The following is a 20,848-nucleotide window of genomic DNA, read 5'->3' as shown; positions in this document are numbered from 1 at the left end:
AGGAAATGCTTTCAGCTTCTCGCTGTTCAATATAATGTTGGCTGTGGGTTTTTCATAGATGGCCTTTATTATGTTGAGGTACTTGCCCTCTATTCCCATTTTGCTGAGAGTTTTTATCATGAATGGATGTTGAACTTTGTCAAATGCTTTTTCAGCATCTATGGAGATGATCTTGTGGTTTTTGTCTTTCTTTTTGTTGATGTGGTGGATGATATTGATGGACTTTCGAATGTTGTGCCATCCTTGCATCCCTGGGATGAATCCCACTTGGTCATGGTGTACGATGGTTTTGATGTATTTTTGAATTCGGTTTGCTAAAATTTTGTTGAGTATTTTTGCGTCTACATTCATCAGGGATATTGGTCTATAGTTTTCTTTTGGTGGTGTCTTTTCCTGGTTTAGGTATTAGGGTGATGTTAGCTTCATAGAATGAGTTTGGGAGTATCCCCTCCTCTTCTATTTCTTGGAAAACTTTAAGGAGAATGGGTATTATGTCTTCCCTGTATGTCTGATAAAATTCCGAGGTAAATCCATCTGGCCCGGGGGTTTTGTTCTTTGGTAGTTTTTTGATTACCGCTTCAATTTCGTTGCTGGTAATTGGTCTGTTTAGATTTTCTGTTTCTTTTTGGGTCAGTCTTGGAAGGTTGTATTTTTATAGGAAGTTGTCCATTTCTCCTAGGTTTCCCAGCTTGTTAGCATATAGGTTTTCATAGTAGTCTCTAATAATTCTTTTTATTTCTGCGGGATCTGCTGTGATTTTTCCTTTCTCATTTCTGATACTGTTGATTTGTGTTGTCTCTCTTTTCCTCTTAATAAGTCTAACTAGAGGCTTATTTATTTTGTTTATTTTCTCGAAGAACCAGCTCTTGGTTTCATTGATTTTTGCTATTGTTTTATTCTTCTCAATTTTATTTATTTCTTCTCTGATCTTTATTATGTCCCTCCTTCTGCTGACCTTAGGCCTTATTTGTTCTTCTTTTTCCAATTTTGATAGTTGTGACATTAGACCGTTCATTTGGGATTGCTCTTCCTTTTTTAAATATGCTTGGATTGCTATATACTTTCCTCTTAAGACTGCTTTTGCTGCGTCCCACAGAAGTTGGGGCTTAGTGTTGTTGTTGTCATTTGTTTCCATATATTGCTAGATCTCCATTTTGATTTGGTCATTGATCCATTGATTATTTAGGAGCGTGTTGTTTAGCCTCCATGTGTTTGTGAGCCTTTTTGCTTTCTTTGAACAGTTTATTTCTAGTTTAATGCCTTTGTGGTCTGAAAAGTTGGTTGGTAGGATTTCAATCTTTTGGAATTTACTGAGGCTCTTTTTGTGTCCTAGTATGTGGTCTATTCTGGAGAATGTTCCATGTGCACTTGAGAAGAACGTGTATCCTGTTGCTTTTGGATGTAGAGTTCTGTAGATGTCTATTAGGTCCATCTGTTCTAGTGTGTTGTTCAGGGCCTCTGTGTCCTTACTTATTTTCTGTCTGGTGTATCTGTCCTTTGGAGTGAGTGGTGTGTTGAAGTCTCCTAGAATGAATGCATTGCATTCTATTTCCTCCTTTAGTTCTGTTAATATTTGTTTCAGGTATGTTGGTGCTCCTGTATTGGGTGCATATATATTTATAATGGTTATATCCTCTTGATGGACTGAGCCCTTTATCATTATGTAATGCCTTCTTTGTCTTTTGTTACTTTCTTTATTTTGAAGTCTGTTTTGTCTGATACCAGAATTGCAACACCTGCTTTCTTCTCTCTGTTGTTTGCTTGAAATATCTTTTTCCATCCCTTGACTTTAAGTCTGTGCACGTCTTTGGGTTTGAGGTGAGTCTCTTGTAAGCAGCATATGGATGGATCTTGCTTTTTTATCCATTCTATTACTCTGTGTCTTTTGATTGGTGCATTCAGTCCATTTACATTTAGGGTGATTATTGAAAGGTATGAATTTATTGCCATTGCAGGCTTTAAGTTTGTGGTTACCAAAGGTTTAGGGTTAGCTTCTTTACTGTCTTACTGTCTAACTTAACTCGCTTGTTGAGCTATTATAAACACAATCTGATGATTCTTTATTTCTCTCCCTTCTTATTCCTCCTCCTCCCTTCTTCATATGTTGGGTGTTTTGTTGTGTGCTCTTTTTAGGAGTGCTCCCATCTAGAGCAGTCCCTGTAGGATGCCCTGTAGAGGTGGTTTGTGGGAGGCAAATTCCCTCAACTTTTGCTTGTCTGGGAATTGTTTAATCCCTCCTTCATATTTAAATGATATTCGTGCTGGATACAGTAGTCTTGGTTCGAGGCCCTTCTGTTTCATTCCATTAAGTATATCATGCCATTCTCTTCTGGCCTGTAGGGTTTCTGTTGAGAAGTCTGATGATAGCCTGATGGGTTTTCCTTTGTAGGTAACCTTTTTTTTCTCTCTGGCTGCTTGTAATACTTTGTCCTTGTCTTTGATCTTTGCCATTTAATTATTATGTGTCTTGGTGTTGCCCTCCTTGGATCCCTTGGCATGGGAATTCTGTGTGCCTCTGTGGTCTGAGAGGCCATTTCTTCCCCTAGTTTGGGGAAATTTTCAGCAATTATTTCTTCAAAGACATTTTCTATCCCCTTTTCTCTCTCTACTTCTTCTGGAATGCCTATGATTCTTATATTATTTCTTTTATATTGATCACTCAGCTCTCTTAAAATTCTTTCATTCCTGGAGATCCTTTTATCTCTCTCTGCATCAGCTTCTCTGCGTTCCTGTTCTCTGTTTTCTAGTCCATTAATGGTCTCTTGCATCTCGTCCATTCTGTTTTGAAGTCCTTCCAGAGCTTGTTTTATTTCTGAATTCTCCTTCCTTAGTTCTTGCATATTTCTCTGCAAGTCCATCAGCATGGTTATGACTTTTGTTTTGAATTCTTTTTCAGGTAGACTGGCTAAATCTATCTCCCCAGATTCCTTCTCAGGGGAAGATGTAGCAGATGCCGAAGCTGTCTGGGTTAGTCTTGTCTGGATCATATTTTTTTGCCTTTTCATGTTGACAGGTGCTATTGACTGTCAGCTGGGAGGGCCAAAATTTTCACTTACTACTGGCCTTTCTTTACTGGGGCAACTGCGACCCCTAGTGGCTTGTGTTGGGTAATTGCGTGTAGAGTGGGTCTTTGTGTCTTGCCTGGCCGGGAGGGAGAAATTTCCCTTTCTGTGGGCGGAATTTGTCTCAGGCTGCTTCTCTGCTTTCGCAGCGCCCGGTGGGGTGATGGATGGGGGGGCTGCTTGACTGTTTGCCTCCGTGAGGGGTCTCAGAGCTGTTGCCCAGGGGGTTAGTGCACCCGGTTTTCCCTGTAATTTCCAGCTGCTGTACTGTGACCTGGGTTGTTTCCGTCAAGCTGTTAAGTCCCTGTCCCTTTAAGACTTTCAAAAAGCCCCCGCTTTTCTTTGTCACAGGGGCATCAGCTTCAGCACCCGCTCTGAGGTCTTACCCCCTGTTCTCCCAGTATCCAGGGCCCCCTGGGCATATACTGTGTCTGCGCTCTGGCCCGGATGGCTGGGGCTGGGTGTTCGGCAGTCCTGGGCTCCGTCTCCCTCCCGCTCTGCCTATTGTTCTCCCGCCGGGAGCTGGGGGGAGGGGCGCTCGTGTCCCGCCGGGCCGGGGCTTGTATCTTACCCCTTTCACCAGTCGCTGGGTTCTCGCTGGTGTAGCTGCAGTCTGGCCACTGTCCTGCGTCTTCTGGTCTCTCTTTTAGGGCTAGTTGTGTTTGTTGTATTTTCAAAAGTATATATGTTTTTGGGAGGAGATTCCCACTGTCCTACTCACGCCGCCATGTTCTCCCAGTCCCCTTTCTAACAGGTCTCAGTTAGAGGGTCATTCCTAACAGGAGCTGCCTCTGACCTCCCAGATTTGGTTGGCTCCTTCAGAATCCAGCTGCAATCTCATTTCTGCTGGCATACTATTTTTCATAGATATTTTTTGATTTGTAAGAAAAACTACTTTCTGAGGGCGGAGCCAACATGGCGGTGTGAGTAGGACAGTGGGAATCTCCTCCCAAAAACATATATACTTTTGAAAATACAACAAACACAACTAGCCCTAAAAGAGAGACCAGAAGACGCAGGACAGTGGCCAGACTGCAGCTACACAAGCGAGAACCCAGCGACTGGTGAAAGGGGTAAGATACAAGCCCCGGCCCTGCGGGACACGAGCGCCCCTCCCCCCAGCTCCCGGTGGGAGAACAATAGGCAGAGCGGGAGGGAGACGGAGCCCAGGACTGCCGAACACCCAGCCCCAGCCATCCGGGCCAGAGCGCAGACACAGTATATGCCCAGGGGGCCCTGGATACTGGGAGAACAGGGGGTAAGACCTCAGAGCGGGTGCTGAAGCTGATGCCCCTGTGACAAAGAAAAGCGGGGGCTTTTTGAAAGTCTTAAAGGGACAGGGACTTAACAGCTTGACGGAAACAACCCAGGTCACAGTACAGCAGCTGGAAATTACAGGGAAAACTGGGTGCACTAACCCCCTGGGCAACAGCTCTGAGACCCCTCACGGAGGCAAACAGTCAAGCAGCCCCCCCATCCATCACCCCACCGGGCGCTGCGAAAGCAGAGAAGCAGCCTGAGACAAATTCCGCCCACAGAAAGGGAAATTTCTCCCTCCCGGCCAGGCAAGACACAAAGACCCACTCTACACGCAATTACCCAACACAAGCCACTAGGGGTCGCAGTTGCCCCAGTAAAGAAAGGCCAGTAGTAAGTGAAAATTTTGGCCCTCCCAGCTGACAGTCAATAGCACCTGTCAACATGAAAAGGCAAAAAAATATGATTCAGACAAGACTAACCCAGACAGCTTCGGCATCTGCTACATCTTCCCCTGAGAAGGAATCTGGGGAGATAGATTTAGCCAGTCTACCTGAAAAAGAATTCAAAACAAAAGTCATAACCATGCTGATGGACTTGCAGAGAAATATGCAAGAACTAAGGAAGGAGAATTCAGAAATAAAACAAGCTCTGGAAGGACTTCAAAACAGAATGGACGAGATGCAAGAGACCATTAATGGACTAGAAAACAGAGAACAGGAACGCAGAGAAGCTGATGCAGAGAGAGATAAAAGGATCTCCAGGAATGAAAGAATTTTAAGAGAGCTGAGTGATCAAAATAAAAGAAATAATAAAAGAATCATAGGCATTCCAGAAGAAGTAGAGAGAGAAAAGGGGATAGAAAATGTCTTTGAAGAAATAATTGCTGAAAATTTCCCCAAACTAGGGGAAGAAATGGCCTCCCAGACCACAGAGGTACACAGAACTCCCATGCCAAGGGAACCAAGGAGGGCAACACCAAGACACATAATAATTAAAATGGCAAAGATCAAAGACAAGGACAAAGTATTACAAGCAGCCAGAGAGAAAAAAAAGGTTACCTACAAAGGAAAACCCATCAGGCTATCATCAGACTTCTCAACAGAAACCCTACAGGCCAGAAGAGAATGGCATGATATACTTAATGCAATGAAACAGAAGGGCCTCGAACCAAGACTACTGTATCCAGCACGAATATCATTTAAATATGAAGGAGGGATTAAACAATTCCCAGACAAGCAAAAGTTGAGGGAATTTGCCTCCCACAAACCACCTCTACAGGGCATCCTACAGGGACTGCTCTAGATGGGAGCACTCCTAAAAAGAGCACACAACAAAACACCCAACATATGAAGAAGGGAGGAGGAGGAATAAGAAGGGAGAGAAATAAAGAATCATCAGATTGTGTTTATAATAGCTCAACAAGCGAGTTAAGTTAGACAGTAAGACAGTAAAGAAGCTAACCCTAAACCTTTGGTAACCACAAACTTAAAGCCTGCAATGGCAATAAATTCATACCTTTCAATAATCACCCTAAATGTAAATGGACTGAATGCACCAATCAAAAGACACAGAGTAATAGAATGGATAAAAAAGCAAGATCCATCCATATGCTGCTTACAAGAGACACACTTCAAACCCAAAGACGCGCACAGACTTAAAGTCAAGGGATGGAAAAAGATATTTCAAGCAAACAACAGAGAGAAGAAAGCAGGTGTTGCAATTCTGGTATCAGACAAAACAGACTTCAAAATAAAGAAAGTAACAAAAGACAAAGAAGGCATTACATAATGATAAAGGGCTCAGTCCATCAAGAGGATATAACCATTATAAATATATATGCACCCAATACAGGAGCACCAACATACCTGGAACAAATATTAACAGAACTAAAGGAGAAAATAGAATGCAATGCATTCATTCTAGGTGACTTCAACACACCACTCACTCCAAAGGACAGATACACCAGACAGAAAATAAGTAAGGACACAGAGGCACTGAACAACACACTAGAACAGATGGACCTAATAGACATCTACAGAACTCTACATCCAAAAGCAACAGGATACACGTTCTTCTCAAGTGCACATGGAACATTCTCCAGAATAGACCACATACTAGGACACAAAAAGAGCCTCAGTAAATTCCAAAAGATTGAAATCCTACCAACCAACTTTTCAGACCACAAAGGCATTAAACTAGAAATAAACTGTTCAAAGAAAGCAAAAAGGCTCAAAAAAAACATGGAGGTTAAACAACACGCTCCTAAATAATCAATGGATCAATGATCAAATCAAAATGGAGATCCAGCAATATATGGAAACAAATGACAACAACAACACTAAGCCCCAACTTCTGTGGGACGCAGCAAAAGCAGTCTTAAGAGGAAAGTATATAGCACTCCAAGCATATTTAAAAAAGGAAGAGCAATCCCAAATGAACGGTCTAATGTCACAACTATCAAAATTGGAAAAAGAAGAACAAATGAGGCCTAAGGTCAGCAGAAGGAGGGACATAATAAAGATCAGAGAAGAAATAAATAAAATTGAGAAGAATTAACCAATAGCATAAATCAATGAAACCAAGAGCTGGTTCTTCGAGAAAATAAACAAAATAGATAAGCCTCTAGCCAGACTTATTAAGAGGAAAAGAGAGTCAACACAAATCAACAGTATCAGAAATGAGAAAGGAAAAATCACAAGAGATCCCGCAGAAATACAAAGAATTATTAGAGACTACTATGAAAACGTAAATGCTAACAAGCTGGGAAACCTAGGAGAAATGGACAACTTCCTATAAAAATACAACCTTCCAAGACTGACCCAAAAAGAAACAGAAAATCTAAACAGACCAATTACCAGCAACGAAATTGAAGCGGTAATCAAAAAACTACCAAAGAACAAAACCCCCGGGCCAGATGGATTTACCTCGGAATTTTATCAGACATACAGGGAAGACATAATACCCATTCTCCTTAAAGTTTTCCAAGAAATAGAAGAGGAGGGGATACTCCCAAACTCATTCTATGAAGCTAACATCACCCTAATACCAAAACCAGGAAAAGACACCACAAAAAGAAAACTATAGACCAATATCCCTGATGAACGTAGACGCAAAAATACTCAACAAAATTTTAGCAAACCGAATTCAAAAATACATCAAAACCATCGTACACCATGACCAAGTGGGATTCATCCCAGGGATGCAAGGATGGCACAACATTCGAAAGTCCATCAATATCATCCACCACATCAACAAAAAGAAAGACAAAAACCACATGATCATCTCCATAGATGCTGAAAAAGCATTTGACAAAGTTCAACATCCATTCATGATAAAAACTCTCAGCAAAATGGGAATAGAGGGCAAGTACCTCAACATAATAAAGGCCATCTATGAAAAACACACAGCCAACATTATATTGAATAGCGAGAAGCTGAAAGCATTTCCGCTGAGATCGGGAACTAGACAGGGATGCCCACTCTCCCCACTGTTATTTAACATTGTACTAGAGGTCCTAGCCACGGCAATCAGACAAAACAAAAAAATACAAGGAATCCAGATTGGCAAAGAAGAAGTCAAACTGTCACTATTTGCAGATGACATGATACTGTACATAAAAAACCCTAAAGACTCCACCCCAGAACTACTAGAACTGATATCGGAATACAGCAAAGTTGCAGGATACAAAATCAACACACAGAAATCTGTGGCTTTCCTATATACAAACAATGAACCAACAGAAAGAGAAATCAGGAAAACAACTCCATTCACAATTGCATCAAAAAAAATAAAATACCTAGGAATAAACCTAACCAAAGAAGTGGAAGACTTATATTCTGAAAACTACAAGTCACTCTTAAAAGAAATTAAAGGGGACACTAACAGATGGAAACACATCCCATGCTCATGGCTAGGAAGAATTAATATCGTCAAAATGGCCATCCTGCTCAAAGCAATATACAGATTTGATGCAATCCCTATGAAACTACCAGCAACATTCTTCAATGAACTGGATCAAATAATTCAAAAATTCATATGGAACCACCAAAGACCCCGAATAGCCAAAGCAATCCTGAGAAAGAAGAATAAAGTAGGGGGGATCTCACTCCCCAACTTCAAGCTCTATTATAAAGCCATAGTAATCAAGACAATTTGGTACTGGCACAAGAACAGAGCCACAGACCAATGGAACAGACTAGAGAATCCAGACATTAACTCAGACATATACGGTCAATTAATATTTGATAAAGGAGCCATGGACATACAATGGCGAAATGACAGTCTCTTCAACAGATGGTGCTGGCAAAACTGGACAGCTACATGTAGGAGAATGAAACTGGACCATCGTCTAACCCCATATACAAAAGTAAACTCCAAATGGATCAAATACCTGAATGTAAGTCATGAAACCATTAAACTCTTGGAAGAAAACATAGGCACAAACCTCTTAGACATAAACATGAGTGACCTCTTCTTGAACATATCTCCCCGGGCAAGGAAAACAACAGCAAAAATGAACAAGTGGGACTATATTAAGCTGAAAAGCTTCTGTACAGCAAAAGACACCATCAATAGAACAAAAAGGAACCCTACAGTATGGGAGAATATCTTTGAAAATGACACATCCGATAAAGGCTTGACGTCCAGAATATATAAGGAGCTCACACGCCTCAACAAACAAAAAACAAATAACCCAATTAAAAAATGGGCAAAGGAACTGAACAGACGGTTCTCCAAAAAAGAAATACAGATGGCCAACAGACACATGAAAAGATGCTCCACATCGCTAATTATCAGAGAAATGCAAATTAAAACTACAATGAGGTATCACCTCACACCAGTAAGGATGGCTGCCATTCAAAAGACAAACAACAACAAATGTTGGCGAGGCTGTGGAGAAAGGGGAACCCTCCTACACTGCTGGTGGGAATGTAAACTTGTTCAACCATTGTGGAAAGCAGTATGGAGGTACATCAAAATGCTCAAAACAGACTTACCATTTGACCCAGGAATTGCACTCGTAGGAATTTACCCTAAGAATGCAGCAATCAAGTATGAGAAAGATCAGTGCACTCGTAAGTTTATCGCAGCACTATTTACAATAGCCAAGAATTGGAAGCAACCTAAATGTCCATCGATAGATGAATGGATAAAGAAGATGTGGTACATATACACAATGGAATACTACTCAGCCATAAGAAAAGGGCAAATCCCACCATTTGCAGCAACATGGATGGAGCTGGAGGGTATTTTGCTCAGTGAAACAAGCCAAGCAGAGAAATAGAAATACCAAATGATTTCACTCATCTGTGGAATATAAGAACAAAGGAAAAACTGAAGGAACAAAACAGCAGCACAATCACAGAACTCAAGAATGGACTAACAGGTACCAAAGGGAAAGGGACTGGTGAGGATGGGTGGGTAGGGAGGGATAAGGGGGGGAGAAGTAGGGTGGTATTAAGATTAGCATCCATAGCGGGGTGGGAGAAAGGGGAGGGCTGTACAACACAGAGAAGACAAGTAGTGATTCTACAACAGGTTGCTACGCTGATGGACAGTGACTGTAAAGGAGTATATAGGGGGGACCTGGTATAGGGGAGAGCCTAGTAAACAAAGTATTCGTCATGTAAGTGTAGATTAATGATTAAAAAAAAAATGGAATTCCTATTTGGTGACCTCTAATGAGTTCTACACAATGATATAAAGGACACATAAAAGTGTAGGCAAAGGGTCTGTTTGTGTTTATACAGAGGATCAAAGCCTAATTTGGCTACCCTGAAAATGAACTAAGAAACGATATGAAAGAGAACTTCCAACATCAGCACTCTCGGGAAGACTCATGCCAGAAGATGATCATCAAAAATCCCCAACAAAGATCCACGCACTGCTACAGCTGTAGATGCACTCATCCCACCAGCTCCTGGACTTGCCATGGGAATGAAGGAGATATCTAAGCTGGCCTGTGCATACAGTAAAACAACAAATTTGACTGGATCTATACTGTTGGAACTCAACCAAGAATTAGGAGAAGTGCAAATTGTAGCGCTCCAAAATCTTACAACTACAGACTATTTACTGTTAAAGGAACATATGGCATGTGAACAGTGCCCAGGAATGGGTTGTTTTAATTTGTCTGATTTTTCTCAAACTATTCAAATTCAGTTAGATAATAACCATCATATCATTGATACGTTTTCACAAATGCCTAGGGTGCCTAACTGGTTTTCTTGGTTTCACTGGAGATGGCTGGTAATTACAGGTATGCTTTGGTTATGTAACTATACTCCTATTATGTTAATGTGTTTGCGCAATTTAAGTAGTAGCTTAAAATATATACATGCTGAAGTTACTCTACAAGAAGATATGTCAAAGAAATAATCAATCTTCCCATGTTTTCTCCCGCCTGCTACTTCTATAGCTTTTCTTCTTCCTTCCTAATTACAACAAATTCTTAAATAGAATTCGTGCCTCATATCAAATTTACCGAGTATCATAACTCCTCCAAGTGGTAAAGATACCTCAAGACAAATGCTGGGCATAGAAGCCACAGGGCATAAATATGCAAAGAAATAAAAAGCTAACCATTTCAAACAATAAGGCTTCTCTCTCACTTACCAACTTAACATTTCCCTGTATGGCCCCGGAAGATGACTGGTTAGCCAGAGACGGGTAAGATTCCTCAAGGGAGGAACAACCTAAGACAGGCACAGTCGCAGGGGGGTCATCAGGTGAGAAATTGGGGATCAACAGAGGTGAGGCTTAGAACCTCACCCCCCCTGTTCTGAGAGAAATCTTCTGCATACGTGGATGTTTTATTGCCCTTGTCTAGCTTGGATTAACACATAGTCTACAGGCACACACCTGATCATCTACATTTGCTCTCTTACAACACTAAACTATGTTTTCTACCTTTATGTTGTATCTACCTACCACTTCAGCATCTTATTAAAAATAATAAAGAGAGAAATATGGTATCCACATATAAATCAAGTTTAAAAATCAAATGTGTATCATATTTGAACTGACTGTTTATAGTTCATAATGCATGAGCAAAACCAAAAGTTTCTGTGATGACTGCCCTTGTACTGTTCACCATGTAACTTATTCACTATGTAAGAATTTGTTCTCCATGTAAGAACTTGTTCGTTATGCTTCAGAAGATTGGAGACTGACGAAAATTAGGCTTGGGGTGGATTAATGATTGTGCATTGAGCATTGACTCCCCTATACAGAATTTTATTGTTGTTAACAACCATTTGATCAATAAATATGAGAGATGCCCTAACAACAACAACCAAGAAAAAGTACACACTTCCAATTGTAAAATAAATAAGCAACCGGGATGTAATGTATAGCATAAGGAATATAGTCAAAATATTGTAACAACTTGGTATGGTGATAGCTGGTACTTAGAATTATCATGTATATAAATGTTGAATCACTGTGTTGTACACCTGAAACTAATGTAATGTAATACTGTGTGTCAACTACCCTTCAAAAAAAAAAAAAAAAAAAAGAAAAACTACTTTCTACCTATGAAATGAAGTTGCACCTGTCATTTACAGCAACATGGATGGCTCTAGACGGTATTATTTTCAGTAAAATAAGCCAGGTGGAAAAGGACAAGTACCATATGATTTCACTTATTTGTGGAGTATAAATGCAAATCAAAACTAAATGAACAAAACAGCACTTGACTCACAGACACTGAGAAGGGACTGGTGGTTACCACAGGGGAGGGGGTGGGTGGGTGTGGTTGAGAAGAATAAAGGGGCACAAAAACTCACAATCATAAAGTAGGTTGGTCACGGGGATAGGAGCACAGCTTGGAGAATATAGCAAATGATTCTGTAACATCTACCTATGTTAACAGATAATAGCTGTACTATGGGGGCGGGGGATATAATATGCATAACTGTTGAAGCACTGTGTTGTGTACCTGAAACTAGTGTAAGATTGTATCAGTGACAAGTAAAAAATACTAAGTTGCACCCTTTAATTCAAGGTGATAAAAATAGTTCTGACTTAAAAAATGTAATCATAAAGTTTGAAACATGAAAAATATTCTGAGCACACTATCAATTCATGTGTTGTTGTGCAGTTATGATCCCTTCTAAGAATGTGCTGAATGTTCCAGATCCCAGCGATGCCCATTTGCAAACATTTGCACACTCTTAAAATTCAGGCAGGTATGAGACATGTGGAATAGCAGGCAAATGTCATGTTCTCTTCTCTCAGCTCTTTATGACTAACTTCTTGATTTATGCCTTTAACCCCATCCCCTCGCATTAGCTTCTAGAGCTTCTTCAGCAGCAGCATTCTTTCTCTTTCCTCTTTTTCTCCTGGACGCTTTCCCTCAGCTTAGTTACATAATAGATTACAAGTCAATGTGTATCTTTTCCCATGAAGCTTTACTCTACTTTGAATAACTTCTAAGTATAAATTCTGAGGAACAGTAAAAATATAAGACATTTTTATGATTATTTTGCTGCTCATTGCCAAATTTCTTTCAATGACCTTTAGATCACTTTCCTCATTTGCTCTTCTACCTATGTTAACAGATAATAGCTGTACTAGTGGGGGTGGGGATATAATATGCATAACTGTTGAAGCACTGTGTTGTGTACCTGAAACTAGTATAAGATTGTATCAGTGACAAGTAAAAAATACTAAGTTGCACCCTTTAATTAATCATAAACTTGGAAACATAAAAAATATTCTGAGCATACTATCAATTCATGTGTTGTTGTGCAGTTATGACCCCTTCTAAGAACCTGCTGAATGTTCCAGATCCAAACAATGTCCATTTGCAAACATTTGCATATGTTTAACATATATAGCATATATATGGCTGTGTATGCTCCTGTTTCTCCATCTGCGTCTGCAGTGCCTCAGTCCTGTATCTTCTTTGACTGTTTCTTTGTCTTACCTCATAAATGCCACTTCTCATGGTATTTTAAGCTCTTTTCCCAGTAGGCTTCTCCTGTGTTTCATGTATCCCTAATGTACTTTATACCTTGTTATCAAATGTGTTGCAAAAGTGAGTTTTTGATTCACACTAACTCACAATTTATTGCATCTGTTTCCTAGGATCAGCCCAAATTCATCAGATTGTTAAAAAATAACTAATCATTTGATTTAACAGGCCACCCTGTCTTCCATCTCCCTGCAGTGCATACAGTAACATAAAGAAGGAAGTGTTTGTGTTCGCCTCCCCAGACTTTTGCTGTCTCCTCTTTACCAACAGAATACAATCAAAACTCCTCAGCTTGGATTCAAGATTCCAGGCTTTAGCCCCAGTCTCCCTTTTCATACTTCTCTGGGCTTATTTATTAAGTGCTTATTATATGCCAAGCTCTGGGCTAGTCACTGAGGAATTCTCAAACAAGTTGGAATAATGGGTACATTGATTAAGAGGTTGTGCTTAGCTGTTTGCAAGAACAGACACTTTCAGACAATGGATTATAAAATACTAGTTTTTTGCCCTTTACAGATTCATTCTGCCAATTTGGAACTGTGATGGCCAATACAGTGGCTTTTACAGTGGTGGCCAATACAGCCACATTTAAAGTGCTTAACAGCCACACGAAGCCTGGTGGCTATTATCTACACAGCACAGTACACACTATTTCAATCACCCATGGAAGGAGTGGTTACCTGTAGGTACTTCAAAGAGAGCAAGGACCATTGCCCATACCCTGCTCTGGTACTAACTACCAGTCCAACTTTATTCTCCCACTGTCCCTGCCCCACCTTTCGCTGGGCTGTATTTTTAAGTAGTGCAGATTCCCAAAAGAGAGACTGCATTAAAGTACTTTCATAAATTAAGTGATACACAAATGTGATCTGACAAATAAGTTCAATTCTTACATTCATCACAGCTTTGCTTACTTTCAAATAAACTGAAGCTCCTTTCCGGAACGTCTCCCATACCCAGCATTTAAGCCAAAGGGTTCTGAAGAGTATCTGTGACACACAGGGAGCATTTATACAAAGGTAAAAATCCAGATTATACCCACCTTTATGCTCTTACAAGCCATCCATCCAGGACTCCACTTCACCACGACACACTTTTTCTCTCAGTCACATTCCTTAGAAAGGAAGGACTTGCATTAAGATTTCTAAGACAACAAATATTCATTGTTGCCAGCTGTGGGGATCCACTCACAGGTCTTACTGTCCTGTTTCCCTAGTTTCCAACACCCCATGCATGCACTCTGTGTCTGCACCCCAGTGTGCATGGCTAGGGCTGGGTGTTTAGCAGTCCTGGGCTCCCTCTCCCTCACAGCTCTGACTGCTCTCCTTCCACCAGGAGATGGGGTGAGGGGCTCTTGGGTCCCGCTGGGCTGTGGCTTGTATCATACACCCTTTGCAAGGTGAGGGGTACTTGCAGGTGTGGATGTAGCTTGGCTGTTGTCCTATGTCTTATGGTCTATTGGGAAGAGCTCTATTTATTGTATTTTCAAAAATATATATGGTTTTGGGAGGAGATTTCCACTGCTCTACTCGTGTTGCCATCATCTCTTCAGATATTATTTGATTTGGATACTTCCTGTGCTCCAATATCCAGCCCAAGGGGGTTCAGTTGAACTGAACTTGTTGAGTACCTACAGTATTCAAGCCGTGTGCTAAAAAGCAGGGCTGCATTATGACTTCTGTGAGACCCAGATGCTAGCAAGATTGTGCCTTACAAGGGTAGGCTTCTCCAGGGGGGAGACACAGGTGTGAGGGATCTAGGTGATCTATTGCCTGACTCACTCCTTTTCCGAACTTATTTGATCAGCCACCTATGGCTTCAATATAGTAAGTCTGATTTTCAAAAACAGCTAGTGAAATCAGCCTTATGACTTTCTAGTCACACCGGTAGGTCTCCCTTGCCTCCCAAGTAAGGGTCCAAAAGGTCAGTGTGTGTGCAGTGTGTATGTACACATACACACCTGAGTGCGCACCTCTGCATTCAAAGCCCAATATTTAGTCATGTCTGCATTACTCATTTCGTTTTAGCTCCACCTTTTATCTCCTTCATTTGTGGAAATAATTAGGATGTCCCTCCGTTTGAATCCCTATTATTATCTAACATATATTATTATCTAACATAATAAAAAATGTTAGAAATGGACTCCAGAAGCAAGGCTGTAACTCCTGCTGTTGTGCACTGCCTTTATCTTGAGGATATGAATGTAAGTCTACCTTGGTTTCTCTGTATACTTTCTTTTTCTACGAAACAGACTTGGCAGACTCAAGACAACTGGGTGCAGTACACAGAAGTTATAGAGAGGAAATATTTGATTCACAGCTTCCACTACATCTACTGTGTATGTTGGAGCATTCCAACCGCTCCAAGACCCATGACACAAGTTGGTGCTGCTGCCTTCCTCACCATCAAGGTCTTCGAAAGCAAACCAGGATGTGCTCCTTTCCTGCGCTCTCCCCTTTGGTGAGCCTCCAGTGAGAATGGAGACTTCTGCTGAGGCCACTGATGACCCCTTCTTTGTAAGACTTCAGTCATATTCCTCTCCTCATCTTGCTTGGCTTATCTGCAGCACTTGCCATAGCTGATTACTCACTCCTCCACGACACATTCCATTTTGCTTGTAGAGCAACATACTCTCCCGGTTTTCCTTCTGCCTCACCATTGCTTTTCAGTCTCTACTGGTTTCTCCTCCTCCTCCTATTAACCTCTTCATGTTGGAATGTCCCAACACTCGGGCCTTGGACCACCTCCTCCTTCCTTGATGACTCCTCCAAGGATGACTCTTACTTCCTTGATGATCTTATCTATTCTCCTGACTTGAAATGCCACCTTGAGGTTATGATCCACAAGTTTGCATCTACAGCACAGCTCTCTGAGCTTGGATGTTTGACAAACATCTCACTTCCTGTATCCAAAACTGAACTTCTGATTTTCCCTTCCAAACCTGGCCTACCTGCATCTTTCTCACCTCAGCTGATGGCTAACGTCCTTGGCAACATCCTTGACTCTCTCACATCCCTCATTCAATCCATTAGGGAATCCTGCTGGCCTTACCTTCCAAAATAGGTCCTGAATCTAACAATTTATTTCCATTCCACTTCTACCACCCTGGTCGAAAACACCAACATCTCTCAGCAATATTATTCCAGTAGCCTTCTAACCCATCTTTCTGCCTCCACCTTTGCCCTCATCACGTGTCTTTTCAATACAGTAGTAAGCCAGAGTAAGCCTTATAAAATGAATTTATGTCACTCCTCTGTTTAACACGTTCCAACATGTTTCCCAAACTTCAGAGTGCAATCACATTACTTGGTGATCTTGTTAAAAGGAAGGTTCTGTTTCAGCAGGTCTGGGCTGAGCCTTGAGCCTCTGCATTACTAAGAAGCTCCGAGGCAATGCTGATGCTGCCGGTCCACTGACTAAGCTTTGAGTAGTGAGAACTACAAGGCCTTCTGTGATTTGGCCTTTGTTATTCCCGCTTTCCCACTCCCCCTCCCTTCCCTCACTTACTTTGCTCCAGCCACTCTGATCTTGCTACTCTGTAATAATCCGGGTATAGTCCTGCCTCAGAGCCTTTGCACTTGCTGTTCCCGCTGACTGGAACACCTCCCTGGGTAGGTGCATGGCCTGGTCCCCCACCTCGTAGATCACACTTTCTGTTCTCACCCCATGTTTTTCTACATAACATTGTATCACCTTCCAGTATTCAATATAATTTTTATCTTGTTACTGTCCATTCCCTCAACCAGAAACTAAGCACCACAAAGGCAGGGATTTTTGTCTTGCTGTAAAACAAGGCCTGGCAAACAGGCACTCAAGAAATACTTGAGGCAATGACCAATGTAGCTACTAAATAGACCAAAATTATGAAATACGTTGATAGCTGGTATGAAAGGAAACAAAATAACATCTATGAGTCCTGCGTCAGGGTCCTCAGAGGAGCAGGGCCAGTACCAAGCATAATGCCTTGAACACAGCAGACATAAAAATGTTATTTCCCCTCTGTTCTTTATATTCTTTCACAGAAGTTATTTGAGGCTTTGCCTGACTCTAAGGCCTTATTTATATATGATCACATAGTGAGCCAACTACACCCTTTATTCATCCCATCCTAGTAGAAACTTATCTATTCAGAGTTTGGAGCCTGGAATACAAAGAGGTAAAATATGTGGAGCTCTCACTTCTCCTGATCACATATCCTGTCATCATCTGTCTTGCTAACTGGCAGGGTTAGAAATCAGTAAGTAAGGTTGGTGGAGGTAAGCAAGACCATGACCAGAGACCATACAGAGACAGGGCTTAGGAGAAGGGCTCTTGCTCACAACAGCAAGTATAATTTTGAAGGGGGAATGGGTGGGGACCACCGAGATTATGTTACAACTTACACTTGATGCTTCTTTATAAGTGTTTTTGAACCTTGTTCAACTATATTATCTCATTCTTATGCCATTGCTAAGAGATAAAGAAGTCACTGTTAGTTGAGCAAACTGCAACACGGGAAGAAGGTAAATGACTAACTTATACTCCTATTAACAAGGAGCACAAGCCTCTCCTGACTTGTTTCTAATTTTGTGAAGACTTTTAAGGTGTCTGTTGCCAAAAAGATATTTTCAGAAACAGAAGTTTGAAGTGACAAAGAACTACCATCTAAAGACTACTAATTTATAAGGAAAACGAATTGCAGAAATGTAAGAGTAAACGTATGTTTGCTAAGTATAGGCATGGAGGTAGTTACGAGTCGGTATGATCTAGGTTGCCAGTTGTCCTTTTCTCTCATAGGATATACCCATTGAAGTCTCTTACATCTTTGAGGACTATTCATTAGTTCACAGGTAATGGACATTTGGAGACTTATTTTAAAAAGGTGGCTGGAAAATGGTCATCAAACTCCAGGAATCTAGCAGGCCTACAGCCAGAGATAACTCCCATCACGGTCACCTCTCTTCTTTGGACCACCTTCCCCGTTAGGATGGTTGAAAGGATTCTGCATTTTTTTCATGTCTCCTTTGTTGACGGTTATAAACTTGAGGATTGGCTGTTTGGAGCAGGGTGGGGCAAAAATGAGTCACATATGCTGTTTCTATGGGAAACTTCACAATCATATGGCATCAGCTTATATAATAATCCCTTTTATTTGCAGAGCAGCTATCTTAAAATCTTTACAGAAATGCTCACTAATCCTTTTCACGACTGAGCCTAAGATATTGAGTCAACTTTCACCTCTGACCCCTAAAAGACTTACTGCTCACAGAGAATGTAACAGAGTAAATAGGGAATTAATGCCTGGCTCAATATTATGTTTTACTTTTAAAACTTTTGCTGTGTTTGTTTTTCTTCCTCTGGAGACCAGGAATGACTCACTTTCAAGGAATATGGATGAAGAACATTACTAAGTCCAAAAATATTCTATTGGAGTCAATTGACTTCTAATGCAATTGTGTCTGATTCTTAGAAAATGTTTTAGGATTGCATTTCTAATCAGATGTATTAAAAATTCAATACAATACATCAAACCACAGAATGTTTATTGAATAATACAACTGGTGGCACATTAACCAGCTGTTTTTTTGTATTCATTCACTGTGCATTTGGCAACGTCTATCACATTAGCAGAGTAACCAGTAAGTTGTTTTCTGTCTTCTAAAAGGTTTTCACCATCACTGATCATCACTCAGCCTTAGAGAACAGAAACTGAGTTTACACAGTTACTAAAATTTACGTCTCAGACCAAACTGAAATGATACTTGGCTGCTTGTTCTCCCATTTGAGCCTAATTCTCCAGCCCAGACACGTCTCTTTACAGGAATAGCTGGGGAAAGGAAAATGCCAACATTTCTATAGCTCTTAATACAACCAGTCTGAAGGGTTTCCCTACTCACAGACCCCTTCCACTTATTGCAAGCTCATCCTCACTGTTCAATACATTCTGAACCTGAAGTGGGCCATGCTGGCTCACCCCATAGCAGCACACTGTGATGGCAGCAAGGTGACTTGAGGATTGGAGGCAATGAAACTGGGAAGGTTCAATCACCACCCTTACTTATTTTTGTCTTCTTTCCATCCTCGCACAGATCCTCACTTGTTCCTACCATCCCTCTGAGGCTGCCTTGCCTGGCTGCAAAGTTTTAAAACACCAAAGACAAGATTATATTACAAGCAGTTACTTGCAGGCATCTCGGAATATGTATTTATGAAGACTAGCACTGGAAGGGAACACAGAATCCTAAAGACAGTTGTTGTGGTAAGACTGGGTAATTATTCTTTGTTTTTTCTAACCATTAAATTTGTATGGTAAACATAAAAGTAGGGAAAATATTATTAAAGCAACAGGTGAGGGGGTAGAAAACAAGATAAGTCTATTTGGAGAACAAAAAACATTTCAAGTACAACAGCCCTCCTAATTTGACTTCTGGCTCAGATGCCTGAACAGTTTCAAGCAGTAACTCTCCTAACTGAAAATACTGTTAGCCCTTTTACTCTTCCTTCCTCTTTCCCAAAGAATGTGGTCCCAAAGTTATTCTTTGACTGATCTTTGCTGAACAAAACCTGATGAAAGAAAGGTTAAAGTTCTGAAATAATATGTTTTCATTCACTCAACAAGCATCTCCTCTGTGGAAGACTTAGGAGAATCCACTGAAAATACACAATATTCATATTTCATGAAGTTACTGCATATAAACTACCTTGCTGATTTAAAGTAAGAGAACAAACTCTTACAGTCTCCAGGAATCATTACCAAAAACTATGTTCTTCGAGAACAAAATTTTTAAGTAGGGTTTATAAATTTAGGTTTTATTACACAGGGAACTAGATAGATTACGATTCACAAATTTGGGGCCTAGTTTTCTCCTAACTTTTGGAAATGAGAGATTTTTAGGTTAGGCAGCAACAATGATAAACAGAAATAACTTCAAATTCAGGGGTCCTAAGTGTTATTACATGCCAACTGGATTAAAGGTATACATTTTCCTAGAGCATATGCCAAACAGTAAAACTTTTGACCTATACTTTGAAATATGACTGCTGTATTTTAAAACTTTGAAAAAACCACACTGAACTATTACAAAAGGAGGGTATTTTGTAACAGCAGTGTCCAAATTTCCCCATCACTCAGGTTATTTAAATTTATCCTAGGCCCAAAGTAATAAGACAACTCTAAACAATCTTAACACAAACAGCCAAAACTTCCACTGTCCTCTTCCCTTAACATACTTGTTATCTACCAACTGAAGTTGAACAAAGGATGGAAACAGACCACAACTTCCTAGTTTCAGAATTTTTCCTTTCTCCCAAATTTAAGTCAATAGCAGCCATAAAAAAGTGATAAAGTGTGGGGGTACTATAGAAAGCAAAAGATTAAACCGAATGTCAGATACAAAAAATAAACTGAAAGGTTTAATAATGTTTAAAATGAAATGTGCTTATTACATAACAGACAGACTTAAAATATGTTCAACATCACTGTAGCTTTATCCTTACAAAACGTGATCATAGTTCACTGTCAATCATTTCCAGTATTCAAATAGTGACCTAAGCACAGCTTAGATGGAAA

The sequence above is a fragment of the Manis pentadactyla genome, chromosome Y (genome assembly GCF_030020395.1).
Source record: "Manis pentadactyla isolate mManPen7 chromosome Y, mManPen7.hap1, whole genome shotgun sequence".
NCBI classification, from domain to species: Eukaryota; Metazoa; Chordata; class Mammalia; order Pholidota; family Manidae; genus Manis; species Manis pentadactyla.
Note: the sequence above shows the minus strand (reverse complement) of the source record.